Source organism: Columba livia, chromosome Z (genome assembly GCF_036013475.1).
Source record: "Columba livia isolate bColLiv1 breed racing homer chromosome Z, bColLiv1.pat.W.v2, whole genome shotgun sequence".
NCBI classification, from domain to species: Eukaryota; Metazoa; Chordata; class Aves; order Columbiformes; family Columbidae; genus Columba; species Columba livia.
Genome location: NC_088642.1, coordinates 19791627 through 19803932, shown reverse-complemented (window position 1 = coordinate 19803932; position 12306 = coordinate 19791627). Strand labels below are relative to the sequence as shown.

Sequence of the window (12306 nt, the reverse complement as noted above, 5' to 3'; positions counted from 1 at the left end):
TGCTTTATAAAGGCATGAATGACAGTCACCCATCACTGCCAGAGATGCAGATATGTCATAGGAAGACAACATTGAAGGGACTGCAACCTTGTCTGGGTTTGTTCATTTCTGTCATTCCTCACAAGACTGACAGTATTGAAGACCATCTCAGAGGAAAGGGAAGGGAGGAAAGAGCAAAGAGCCTTTCCTCCATAGGGAGGCAGGGGGCAGAGAAGTCTAGGACTATAGAGGTGATGAACACAAGCAAAAGCAGAGTAAGCAGAGAACATAAGTAGAAAAATAGGTAGATAAAAGGTTTGGTATAGGATCAAACACATTGCTCTGTTTCTTCATGCTATGAGGTTAGAAAGATATCTGTGGGTGAATATAAGTTCAGCTCTTCCTTGAAGCAGAATACTTGCCAACCTGCAGGAGTTGAAGGCCACTGCTCTTGAGGTATTGCTTGATGCTGAAGATAATCAACAGGAAGGATGTTCAGATTGCCCATGACTGAAACGTTTTCATCAGTTGAGGTCATTTGCCAGAGTATGGAAGTTAGAATCAGAGCTTCATACATGTAGGTAAACACAGAATCACAGAATGTTAGGGATTGGAAAGGACCTCAAAAGATCATCTAGTCCAATCCCCCGGCCAGAGCAGAAATGCCTAGATGAGGTCACACAGGAATGTCTCCAGGTGGGTTTTGAATGTCTCCAGAGACGGAGGCTTCACAACCCCCCTGGGCAGCCTGTTCCAGTGTTCTCATACTCTCACCGAGAAGAAGTTTCTTCTGAAATTTAAGTGGAATGTCTGGTGTTCCAGTTTGTACCCATTACCTCTCATCTTACCATTGGTTGTCACTGAGAAGAGCCTGGCTCCATCCTTGTGACACTCACCCTTTTTCCCCAGAACTTCATACATGTAAGTAATCCAGAGCTTCATACAAGTGAGCATATATACACAGAGTGAAATAAAGGTCTTTCTTACCTCTTTGGCAAAGAGGACAGAAAGAAATAAATAGGCATGTTAGTAAATGAGCTGTTGCTTAGAGAAGAATTCAAGTCCAGTGAATGCTCTGTCTGGTCATGAGCTGAGAATAACATAGTGTGTACTGTGACCACTGGGATCTTTTGCTAGCACCAGTGAAGACAAATGAGGAAAAAGAAGAAAAGGGAGAGGAGAGGAGAGGAGAGGAGAGGAGAGGAGAGGAGAGGAGAGGAGAGGAGAGGAGAGGAGAGGAGAGGAGAGGAGAGGAGAGGAGAGGAGAGGAGAGGAGAGGAGAGGAGAGGAGAGGAGAGGAGAGGAGAGGAGAGGAGAGGAGAGGAGAGGAGAGGAGAGGAGAGGAGAGGAGAGGAGAGGAGAGGAGAGAAAGGAGAGGAGAGGAGAGAAAAGAAAGGAGAGAAAAGAAAGGAGAGGAAAAGAAAAGAAAGAAAAGAAAAGAAAGAAAAGAAAAGAAAAGAAAAGAAAAGAAAAGAAAAGAAAAGAAAAGAAAAGAAAAGAAAAGAAAAGAAAAGAAAAGAAAAGAAAAGAAAAGAAAAGAAAAGAAAAGAAAAGAAAAGAAAAGAAAAGAAAAGAAAAGAAAAAAAGAAGAAAAGAAAAATAGGCACTTGAGTTGAAGAGAGTCAAACAGCAGAAAGAGTTGTTTCTACACGTGGCATATTGAAGATTTGTTAGATATAAGCTACACAGACATGGTTAAACATACTGGATTTAAGTGTGTAATAACTGAGGAATTCAACAAGGTACAAAGAACAATGAATCTCAGCCCCTGAGAAAAAAAGATTGAGCCTGGTACAGGAAAGAGGCAAGTTGCCAGTTACTGGGCATTATACATCGTTTCATGTTAGTAGATTTTTCTCCCCCCTGAAAAGAACCTCTTACATTTCATTTTAGTTCTGACTGGGTAAGCTGAGTAAGTATCAATCCAAAGTCTTTGTTCAAATTACAGTCAAACTTATGAGTACAAGCATATTCATTAAGGAAATGTATCCGTTCGCCTTTCTTTTCAAATATCAAAAGTCAGCTCCACCATCATCCTTTAGAGTCTTGTATCTGTGTGCACCTCCTACCTTTTGCTTAACACAGCTTTTTCAAATACCTACCTCCAAAATATACCCAGTTGCCTCCAACCCTCAGCATCTCAGTGCACTTGTTAAATACCCTTTCTTCCTTTTTTGTTCTTGAATTGCAGTCCTGTCTTCTGACTTCTTTTAAACTCACCTCACATGCTTGGTAATTTCTTCCAGTATGATATTTCCATATCACTCTAGCTTGCAAGAATATAAGCAAGCACCTGTGTAATCCTACGGAAGCTGACTTCCATCCTACAGCTATTTTTAAAGAATGGCCTCTTTGAGTCCTGCCCAGTAACAGGTGGCTTCAGGACAGAAGAATTATCCTCCTGAAGAAAAACTGTGATGTGAACAGGTGTTGACCCATGACATTTCCATTGAAAGCAGAAAGACCAGAAAGAGTTAGACCAGCTCTGATAAGGTGAGCACTTCTGGAGGAAAACCAGCAAATTTAGCTTTGAAAAAAAATCTCTCACAAGTTGAACAAAAATGGAGACGACAAAAATGGAGAGAAACATATAAATATATATCTGTCTGAAGGCTGTGGTGAGGAATTTTACTTCTTTGTATTTGAAAATGATTAACTGAAGAGAAACATTGGCATTAAGCCTATCTGGCTAATTAACTATGGTGAATAATAGCAGTGACTTAGCACTGTTCTCTTGAATGCAAATCATTACGCTACTTGTAAGTGAAGTGTACAGGACATGGGAGTGATGGAACTGCAAATGTAAGAGACTTAGAATTTGTGTATGCAACCAAGCAGTTTGTAATCACCAGCAGCCAAACAAACACAAAGGTCTTCTAAAGGAAGTAAGTAGTCCTGAAGTCCAGAAAAAGTAATCAGAAGTTGTCTAAGGAACCTCCTATATGAAAAAGGAAATCCAATATATCATTGTTAATTCAAGAGCTCCCTCATTGACAGTACTTGACAACAAAACAGTGAAAAAGAAATAATGGTTTTCTTCTCTTTTATCACAGTCATCCTTTGATGAACAAGCCATCGTGCTGCTCCTATCACTATTTAAAAGTCTAAGATACTCAAGGGATTCTCTCCTTCTTTCTGCATCGTGTTCAAAATTCCCCCACTTTCTCTCTGTTTCTTCCCCAGCAATATTACTACCACGTGTACAACCTTCTCACACAAGGGCTGGGTTTATTTGGTCTCTCTTTTTTTTTTTTTTTTGGCCTTCCGTACTAAGCACAAAAATGTAAAACCTGTAGTTCTGGGTATGTTACCAAAGGAAACAGTTTTACTTAAAATCTTGTTTTTGCCAAAATACTTTCAAAGTATCTGGAGAGGAGTCAAACCACAGTGGCTCTTGGTTGTATTTCCTTTTACTACTTCCCCAGGTACTCCCAGCACAGCATCAAGTAATTGGATAGTCTTTCAGGGGGAAAAAAGCCTGCACAGGATAGATTGTAGGTTTAAGAATTATCCTTCTGGGGCTGGGGACTGTGAGGATGGACACGGGGCACATGGTTGCCAAACTTGAAATCCTTGCTTGTGTCAGTTTTTCTGGAAGACAGGAATCCAATATGACAATTTGTACTAAATACACTGATTATGTTCAGCATTTGTAATCCTTTTTCAAACCTGCATAACTTTTGAAAATTAGGACTCAGAGATTGAAATTATCTTTAATTTTACTTGATTTTGATATCTGATCCTGCCTCTATTTCAGATCAGCCTTTTCCTGTAATGTGGATATGAATTATGAGTTTACATATACATTACTCATCAAGCATTAATAGTGCAGTGGGGAAAAAAAAAAGTATCAAATGCATCCAAGATTGCCAAATTAATCATATAATTATATGCTACAACTGCTATCATTCCATTTTACATGCCATCTAACTAAATTTTGTTACATCCCAGACTTCGGCTTATATTAAAAACACAGCTGCAAGGCTTCTTAGTATAAGCCAAACACATATTCCTTGTGTACTGAGGGTCTTCCCACAGGCCACCTGTAGTCTATTATTTTAAAATTTTACTTAATTCTTCTCAAGCTATTTGCGGTCTTGCTGACATCTCCAGAAGACTTATTCCACATCCCCCTTCAGGAGTGTTAAGATCTTGAGAACACAGGCACTTTGCTTTGGCACTAAGGATTCTGTCTGCTTCTCTTGACGGTTGCTGAATTCTCTCCCACGAAAACTGGAAAAAATGTTTTAAAGATGAAGTAGGAAAAGTCTTTTTGTCCTCTGCCTTCATTATCCTCATAGAAAACTTTAAATGAATCATTTTTCATTATGTTTTAATTTCTTTGCAGGATCATAATTTCTGAAGAAAGAGGGGTATCAGACATTTTTTGGTAAAGAGCGCATGAGAGACTGGCTGAGGGAGTAACAGAATAAACATAATTCAAGTATCACAGCCCACAAGATACAGAGTTTATGGTTAGCCCCAGAAGGATGTCTGTTGTATGCAGTGCATGCAGCTAGGGGTTTGTTGGACAGACCTTTCAGTGAGTCAACTGTTCCCTTACATCTTTGAGGAGCCAGTGTTAGCAGATGGACTTTGTCTAATGGGTTTGTAAAGAGGAGATGACAGTTCCCTGGAGTACACATTGCTGCTATTCAGTATATGGGCCCTGTTGCAATAATGTCTTACAGCCCTTAATATGCCTTCTCAAAGATTATTCGTTTGAAAATGTGCACATATAAACAATATGTATACAGCTGAGACAATGTCCAAAGCACGGCACCTTTCACCTCAAGCTGGGATTCTCTCATCACCCGGTGCTATAACAAATTTCCATTTCCAAAAAATATTGGGAAGAATTACATACTCTGCAGTTTGAATTGAAAGCCAATATATTTACTCTTCATGGGGTGAAACCTGATATGATTCTATTCCAGTGTGGTGCTGGTTTTGGCTGGGATAGAGTTAATTTTCTTCACAGTAGCTAGTATGAGGTGATGTTTTGCATTTGTGCTGAAAACACTGTTGATAATACAGGGATGTTTTAGTTGTTGCTGAGCAGTGCTTAGACAGAATCAAGGCCTTTTCTGCTCCTCACGCCACCCCACCAGTGAGCAGGCCAGGGGTGCATAAGAAGCTGGGAGAGGGACACAACTGGGACAGCTGATCCCAACTGTCCACAGGGATATTCCACACCATATGACATCATGGTCAGTATAGAAGCTGGGAAAAGAAGGAAGAGGGGGACTTTCAGAGTGATGGTGTTTGTCTTCCCATGTCACCAATACACATGATGGAGACCAGCTTTCCGGGAGATGGCTGAACATTTGCCTGCTGATGGAAAGAGCTGAATTAATCCCTTGTTTTGTTTTGCTTGTGTGTGCAACTTTTGCTTTACCTGTTAAACTGTCTTTATCTCCACTCATGAGTTTTCTCTCTTTTTGCCTTTCTAATTCTCTCCCACATCCCACCAGAGGAGGCAGTGAGTGAGTGGCTGCATGGTGCTTCGTTGCCAGCTGGGGTTAAACCACAGCAATTGCCCTGAGTGGGAATAACTAAAATGTCCATCAGAGAGGAGATGATTCTCAACAATAGTACAAATACTGTACTGCCATACACTACTGATATCCTAACATGTCACAATATCTTATTGCTTCTTTCAAGTGTAAAGTCAGATTTGGTTGCATCACTGAGAGCAGTCCATACTCTGAAAATGCATTTTGGATCTATGTATGTAATAGCAAGTAAAAAGCCATCATAGCTTTTCAGTCTCAAATCCTTGTTCCTGGGCTCATGCAGCAGAATATTTCACTTCAAATCCTCTTTTTTTTGCTACTAGGCTCGCAACATGTGTGAAGCAGCCTCTCCTGGAGAAGATGTGGCATATGGCAAAATGTCTCAAGGACCTGCAGGTAGCATTGTTAGATCACAGGAACTTTTTTCATTCACTATTCCAGAAAGAATAAATCTTCTGTTCATTCTGATCTCCAAAACCAAGACAAAAAAAATTTCTGCCCATAACTACTTGAAGGAGTTACAGAGACAATGAAGCTGAACTCTTTGATATAGTGGCAGACTAAAAACCAAAACCTTCAGCCACAAATTAGGGTTTGAAAGGTACAGACTGGACATCAGAAAAACTTCTTCACTAGTAGGGTACTACAATACTGCAACAGGTTGGTCAAAAGAGGACATGGAATCTCCATCCTGGGAGGTTTTCAACACTTCACCGTACAAAACAACTGATGTTTTGATCTAGTATTGGCAAAAGTCCTGTTCCAAGTGAGATAGTGGACTGGTTGACCTCCGTAGTTTCTTCCAGCCAATATTTCTATGCTTTAATCATAAATGCAACAAATAATAAGAACAACAATAAGAAAGGACAACAGAATAAAAATCAAGTCAATCCATCTTTGCAGGAAAGAATGTAGGATGAAAAAATAGCTATGAATATCTATGAATGTGTATGTTCTTATTCTGCTTCGCTGCCAGTGAAGCTAAGCAACAGCTGATAATACAAAATGGGCATTTGGCAGCATCCTTCATCCAGTCTTCCCTCTAATGCTCTCCCACAATCTTCTGAATTTATTGCAGGGACAACAATACAGGTGACCAAAGGGAGCATGGCTTTACCAAAGCACAGTAAATCCTTGTTAGCTTTGGTGTGGAGTCCACATTGGAAGATAACCATTGAAGACAGCGGAAGCAGAAAAACGATGTTCACTTTTATTGTATATAGATGTGACTGTGCTGCAGTCCCTTCTGAGATGTTTGGCAAATGCCTACAATGAATGTTGGTTTATGCTTTGAATTGCACTCTGTCTTTCTGTAGGGAAAGTAGACTCATAATGCAGGCTTAATAACCCCCATAACAATCCAATTTCCTGTGTTTTGCCCACTCACACAGGCACTTTCCTTTTTCCCAAGGATGAAAGACTCTGTATTTCTTTAAAGGTATTTATTTTAAAATATTCCAGGTGCTGCCTTCCTGTTGGCTGCTAATTTTAAGGAGAAAGAATTCACTCAATTTCATGCTGCAGTCAGGCTCCAAAATGAAATAAAAGTATTTATTTTTGAAAATCATTGTTTTTCTTGAAGGCACCTCAACTTATTATTGGTCCCAAGTTGTTTCTTAATTTCTCCATATTTGTTATTACTCTGTTTTATTATCATGAGGACAGGAAATATGAGTCAGTAACCCTAAGATCATCCATTTCACTCACTTATGGGGGGTTGAAGCCCAAGGCAAACAAAAAGTGTCAAGTATTTCAAATAAACTGAAAATACCTCTACCATTTACCACCCACAGCTGAGTTCACATTTGCAGTAGAAGTATAGCTGTTCTAAAACATGTTTAAAGAATTAAGCATAGTAGCCCCACAGAAAGGAATGTTTAGGCTCTCAACAGTTACTCCTGAAAAGGAATATATTATGAGGTGTTCTTTTAAATGGAGCATTTAATGTCTCTAGATAAATTTTATACATGCTTTGAAGCATAAATAAGGTATTCACATTTGCCTTGGATTGCTGAAAATGTGACCAGTCCTCATATTTTCTTGATTAAAAAAAATGTCACTGTTTTCTTTTAACTTTTCATTTTCCTGAAGTTATCTTCTTGGTTTTAACTGAATTATAAATAACCACTGTTACAGAAAGTCCATTCTTTCAGTATTTCCTGTTAGACTGAAAGCACTGTTTGCTGGACTTCTCTAGTGCCCATCTGTTCCCCAGAGACTTTCAGATCTGTATTTAAGGTCAGAAGTTCAGAGCATTTAGATGAGTTGATACATGCTCCTCCAGACTCACCTCAGCAAAGCTAATGGGTTCCACTTACCTGGAAGTGACGACCAAAGAAATTTACCATCACTTAAAGCCAAAAATCTTAACCCAAAAGTTAGTGGTGACAGGTGGACCTCTAATTTATTCACTAACCAGTTAACCTATGGTTGAAGTGCCTTAATTAAGTGAAAATAGACACTGAATTCTTGAATCGCAGAGTACAGCTGTGAGTTACACTCTTGATAACAGGATTCACAGAAGCCAGTACATTGAAGAAGAAGACATCTACACTATCAAACAGGAGCAATGATGGAGAAAGATGAATGAACAGCCACTTTGATTCTAGATTCAGGCACTGTCTGCAACACCACACCAGATACTTGTATGAAAATGTGGGTAACAGTCTCAAACCCATCCTTGTCTTAACTTTTCCATTTGATGTGGAAGTGTGGTGACTCATTTCTTTTAAAAGATGGGGACACATCCTGGTGATGCCACATTTTTTTAAATAGCCTAATGGTGAGAGCATCTGTGCAAGAAATGGGAGTCCTAGGCTCATTGGTACACCATGTAACCTGAAAATGTCCATAAATAACTTATTGCTGTTGACTACATTCCCTGGAATTGTTAATGTATTTAGAAGAAAATCATTTGCAATTCAGCAAATAGTGGTACCACAAATTCTGGTTTTCATGGGAAATTTGCAGTACATCCAGAGCATTGCTGAACCACAGGCTGCCATTCCTGAATGAGTCTCTTGACCTATAGGTTTACTGTACAAAATTCTGGTGGAACTAACTTAATCAGTTTCATGTTTTCAGTTAAGGTGGCTGGAGTTGCCATGGGTGAAGTGTGAAGTATGTAGGAGCTATGTTCTTAGTCTATGTCACTCATGAAACTTGCTCATGGGATAACCTACTTCAGGAAATTTAGGTGTGCAAAAACTGCTGAGTGTTGTTTATGCAATACTAATAAAAATATATCAGGGTGTGTGAGGCAGCAATGTTCGAGATGACTAAGTAATTTCACTAGTGGTAAATAAGTGCCTGTTGTCCTTCTGTTTAATCAGGGAACTAAGAATTGTATATTGCTCATTCAGTTTAGATACCTAAGGCACACACCAGGCTTCTAAATTTTTTGAGACATGTCTTCTAGATGGCTGAAAGCAACATCTCTCCTTCAAATTGATGGAATCTTTGTTCCTTCACAAATTTTAAAAATTGTTATCTCACCTCTCATGTCTGATATGAAGAAATATGAATCCTAGGCTATCACAATCCTTTCTAAAACATTTATACAAGCTGCTGTATATATAGCTGCTCAGTAACAGGGTAGAGGGAAACGTTTGACTTTGTTTCTGTGCCTGGTGATGAGGATCTGCTGCTCTGAGAACTCCAATCTGTACAATTGAATGTTTTTCTACTTTCTAACGAGTTCCTTATTTCCTTCTGTTGATCTAAGCAAAATTATCCAAGTTTAACAAAGCACTTCAAGTAAAATTGTCTCAGGGTCATTTTGCTGATTAAATGGAGACACTGCATGGAGATATTTGGCCCCCCTTTATCCTTCAAGCCCTGTGTTTCATATGTCAGGGAATTCAGTCATTTCAAGGCACAAGTTCTTTGTGGGAGGTTTGTTGGGTATCCATTGCATCAGTATACATTTCTTTGTTATGGCACAGACTGACTTGCGTCATGTTCTTGTGGTTCTCAGCAAGTCTGAGAACTGAGCCAAGTTTCTTGACTACAGAAATGAGTACATTTGGGAGGAGAGAATTGTAATTAAACTGAATTACATTATGCCTTGTTTTTCTGCTTCAGAGCATCATGATACAAAATGAATTGGGGCCTTTGCACCAAGGCAATGAGTTAAACCTGAATATGGTATAGTCTGGGAGGTGATTTCTACCAACTTTCAAATAAATTATTTAATCTTAAAGAAGTCATAGTTTCCCCTTAGTCTGTCTCTGTTAGTCTGATTGCCTCTTGATCTTCAACACAGTTTTATACATTTATGCTTAGTTTGGCTCAAAATCACATATAAGGCTTGCGCAAAGAGATGGCTCCTCTGAATCTTACCCCTTCAAATGCAATCTGATCTAAAGGTCAAGCTAAGTTCTTTCTTGTGACTCATCAAGAATAATAATGTTACTGCAAGCCAAATTCTGGCCTTAAATTCATGGCCTCACATTCACCTGTGCAAATAAATAATTGCAGAATTTGATCTACAAACAGATCTCTTAGAAAACTACATTGCCCTCCACAGGATTCTTCAAAGGTTCTGTAAGAACCAGGTCCCCTTAATCTACATCTTGCTAAAAAATTTCTCTTATCTTTTGTCTAAAAGAGAAAAAATTACATACTTTTGTTTCTGAAGTATCCAGAGAATTCCCTTTCAAAAAATTTTTCCTCAGTCTTTCCACACTCTAGCCACAGACTAGAATTGGACATTTGTTATAATACAAATTGGAACTGCTGTATTGCCCAGCTTTCTGAAATGATGTTTCAGTTCAGGTGCATTTCTGAATATGTGGAAAGTGAAAAATCTGAACTGCAGTAGTCCTAAATAAAAATATCTTTTTGTTAAACTTTTGTCTTCAAAACTTGGAAATAAATATGTTTTAGTTTTTTGTTTTACTGGTTAAAAACTTGTAATTTATGTAAGTATGATTACTTTTGAAAACAATAGCTATTAAAGGAAATTCATAAGATGAAGAACATTTTAAACAGTTACAAAAATTGTTCAGCTGGCTGGTAAAAGTGTCAGCACAAAAATGATTAGCATTGCATTAGCATTGCATTAGCAATGATTCTACTGGGAATGTAGAGTAAATTGAGGCAGGTTAGGCTGGCAGGTGTGAAAATAAAGTAAATTATTTGGAACAAGAAATATGTTTGAACAGTGAGAAGATAATTTAAGAAGAGTAACTAATGCAGAGAGAAAAATTAAGAAAAGCATTCAGTCATGAGCCTGGAGGAAAGGTGATCCACCCATAAGCTTTTCTAATTCTCTATCAGCAAGACTAGTTCAATAAAACTTCTAACATTTCCCTCTAATTCCTTCCTTCTATTAAAAATAAATTTTTTAAAAGTAGTAATTACTTTCACACAAACCAAGATTTTAAGGTATTTTGTGAATGCAGGCAAACCCTGTACTTGCCTGATGTTTTGTGGGGTTTCCTCCCAATCAGAATGACACAGAGTATTTGTTCCCAATCTCATGAAATGCCTCCTTGGTTTTGTGGTCTGCAGTGCTTTAAAAGAAGCAGTTGTTGCAATGGTTGGACTCCAGAACTCAAGATCTAAGACTTGATCTATTAAGTTGTTACTGAAATTAGAACGAAAAGTTCGAACTGGCATCACAAGTGAACTAGTAACCAGCTTGAGCACAGGACAGGTGAGGGGTTCACATGGCAGCCAGGGTTACAGGTCATAAGCCATATTATGTATTAACCTGGGAGTTGACGTCATAGTTCGATGCAGTAAAACGGTCCTCCAGAAGTAGTGTGGCAAACACATGAGCTTCTGTGTCCAGGCCTGCTCTCTGAACGAGGTTTCCTAGCAAGCCAGAAAATAAAAGAAAGGCAGTCATTCAGACCTGTCAGGAAGAGTATTGTAAAGCTTTTGCACTGGTGTGGGTTGAATGCCTACAGGGACACGTGGAAACAACACCATGGACAACTCTTTGATGTGTTTTTTGTTTTCCCAAACATCACTTTCATCTGGCTTGTTTCAGCTTGAGTCAGCCTGTTGTCGTCTGAAAGGTTATTTCCTGACCTATCCTGATGCATTAGGTCTAATAGTTGAGTGCTATCATTCTATTGTTGGTAGCTAAGACCACAATGTTTCTATCTCTGCTTCTCTCAGAAGTCTCATGTCGATTTTGAAAAAGAAAAAAAGAAAAAAAAAAAACACACTAACACAAAAATCCCCAAGGTTAGTACTGACCTCTGCAAGATGTTCACAGAGAAAGGGCAGTTGCACATTACTACAAGGGAGGATTCTAGCAGACCATGCCTATATATTCTTGCTGCATGGTGACAGTGTGCCATGTCAAGGCTATGGGAAAGTCTAGCAGTTTGATCAGGGGTATTTCATGTGTGGTTACGGCCTGGAGGTTATTTTTAAGCAGCCTCAGCACTCTGTCCTAGTTTAAAACCCACTTATGAGCCTTCTGTGAGGTCAGTTAATATCACCTGTTGTTTGATCTTGGTGGTTGCTTTTTTATTGGTTATTTTGCCCCAAAGGACGGGCTGGAATCAGGACAGTAGTTGGAGAATACTCTGCCTAACTGTAAGCTGGAAGATGAAACCCTAGCCTGTAAACTCACCAATTAATTAGTCAGTGCCATTCTCTAGCCTGAATCTTAAGGAAGTAGTTGTAGCAGCTATTATCCCGTTTTGAGCAAAACAAACATTAATTTCCAACCACTGGAATGACTTCAGTTTCCAGGTACTTTCCTGCAACAACTTTTCAATAAAAATTAAATTTACTCCTCAAAATCCTAAATCTACAACTCAGAGGCTGAAGCTTTTTTAAATCGTTCAAA

At 38.8% G+C, this 12306-nt stretch overlaps 1 long non-coding RNA gene across 2 annotated transcripts in view; it reads right to left on the bottom strand.

Moving 5' to 3' along the window:
- Positions 1-1412: 1412 nt before the first annotated feature.
- LOC110365935 (uncharacterized) overlaps positions 1413-12306 on the bottom strand; it is a 45961-nt gene continuing 35067 nt past the window's right edge. For both annotated transcript variants that reach the window (XR_010469261.1, XR_010469262.1), the window contains 2 exons: positions 11212-11315; positions 1413-11085 (listed from right to left, as the gene is read on the bottom strand). This is a non-coding gene — a long non-coding RNA (uncharacterized LOC110365935). The remainder of the gene's footprint in view (positions 11086-11211; positions 11316-12306) is intronic.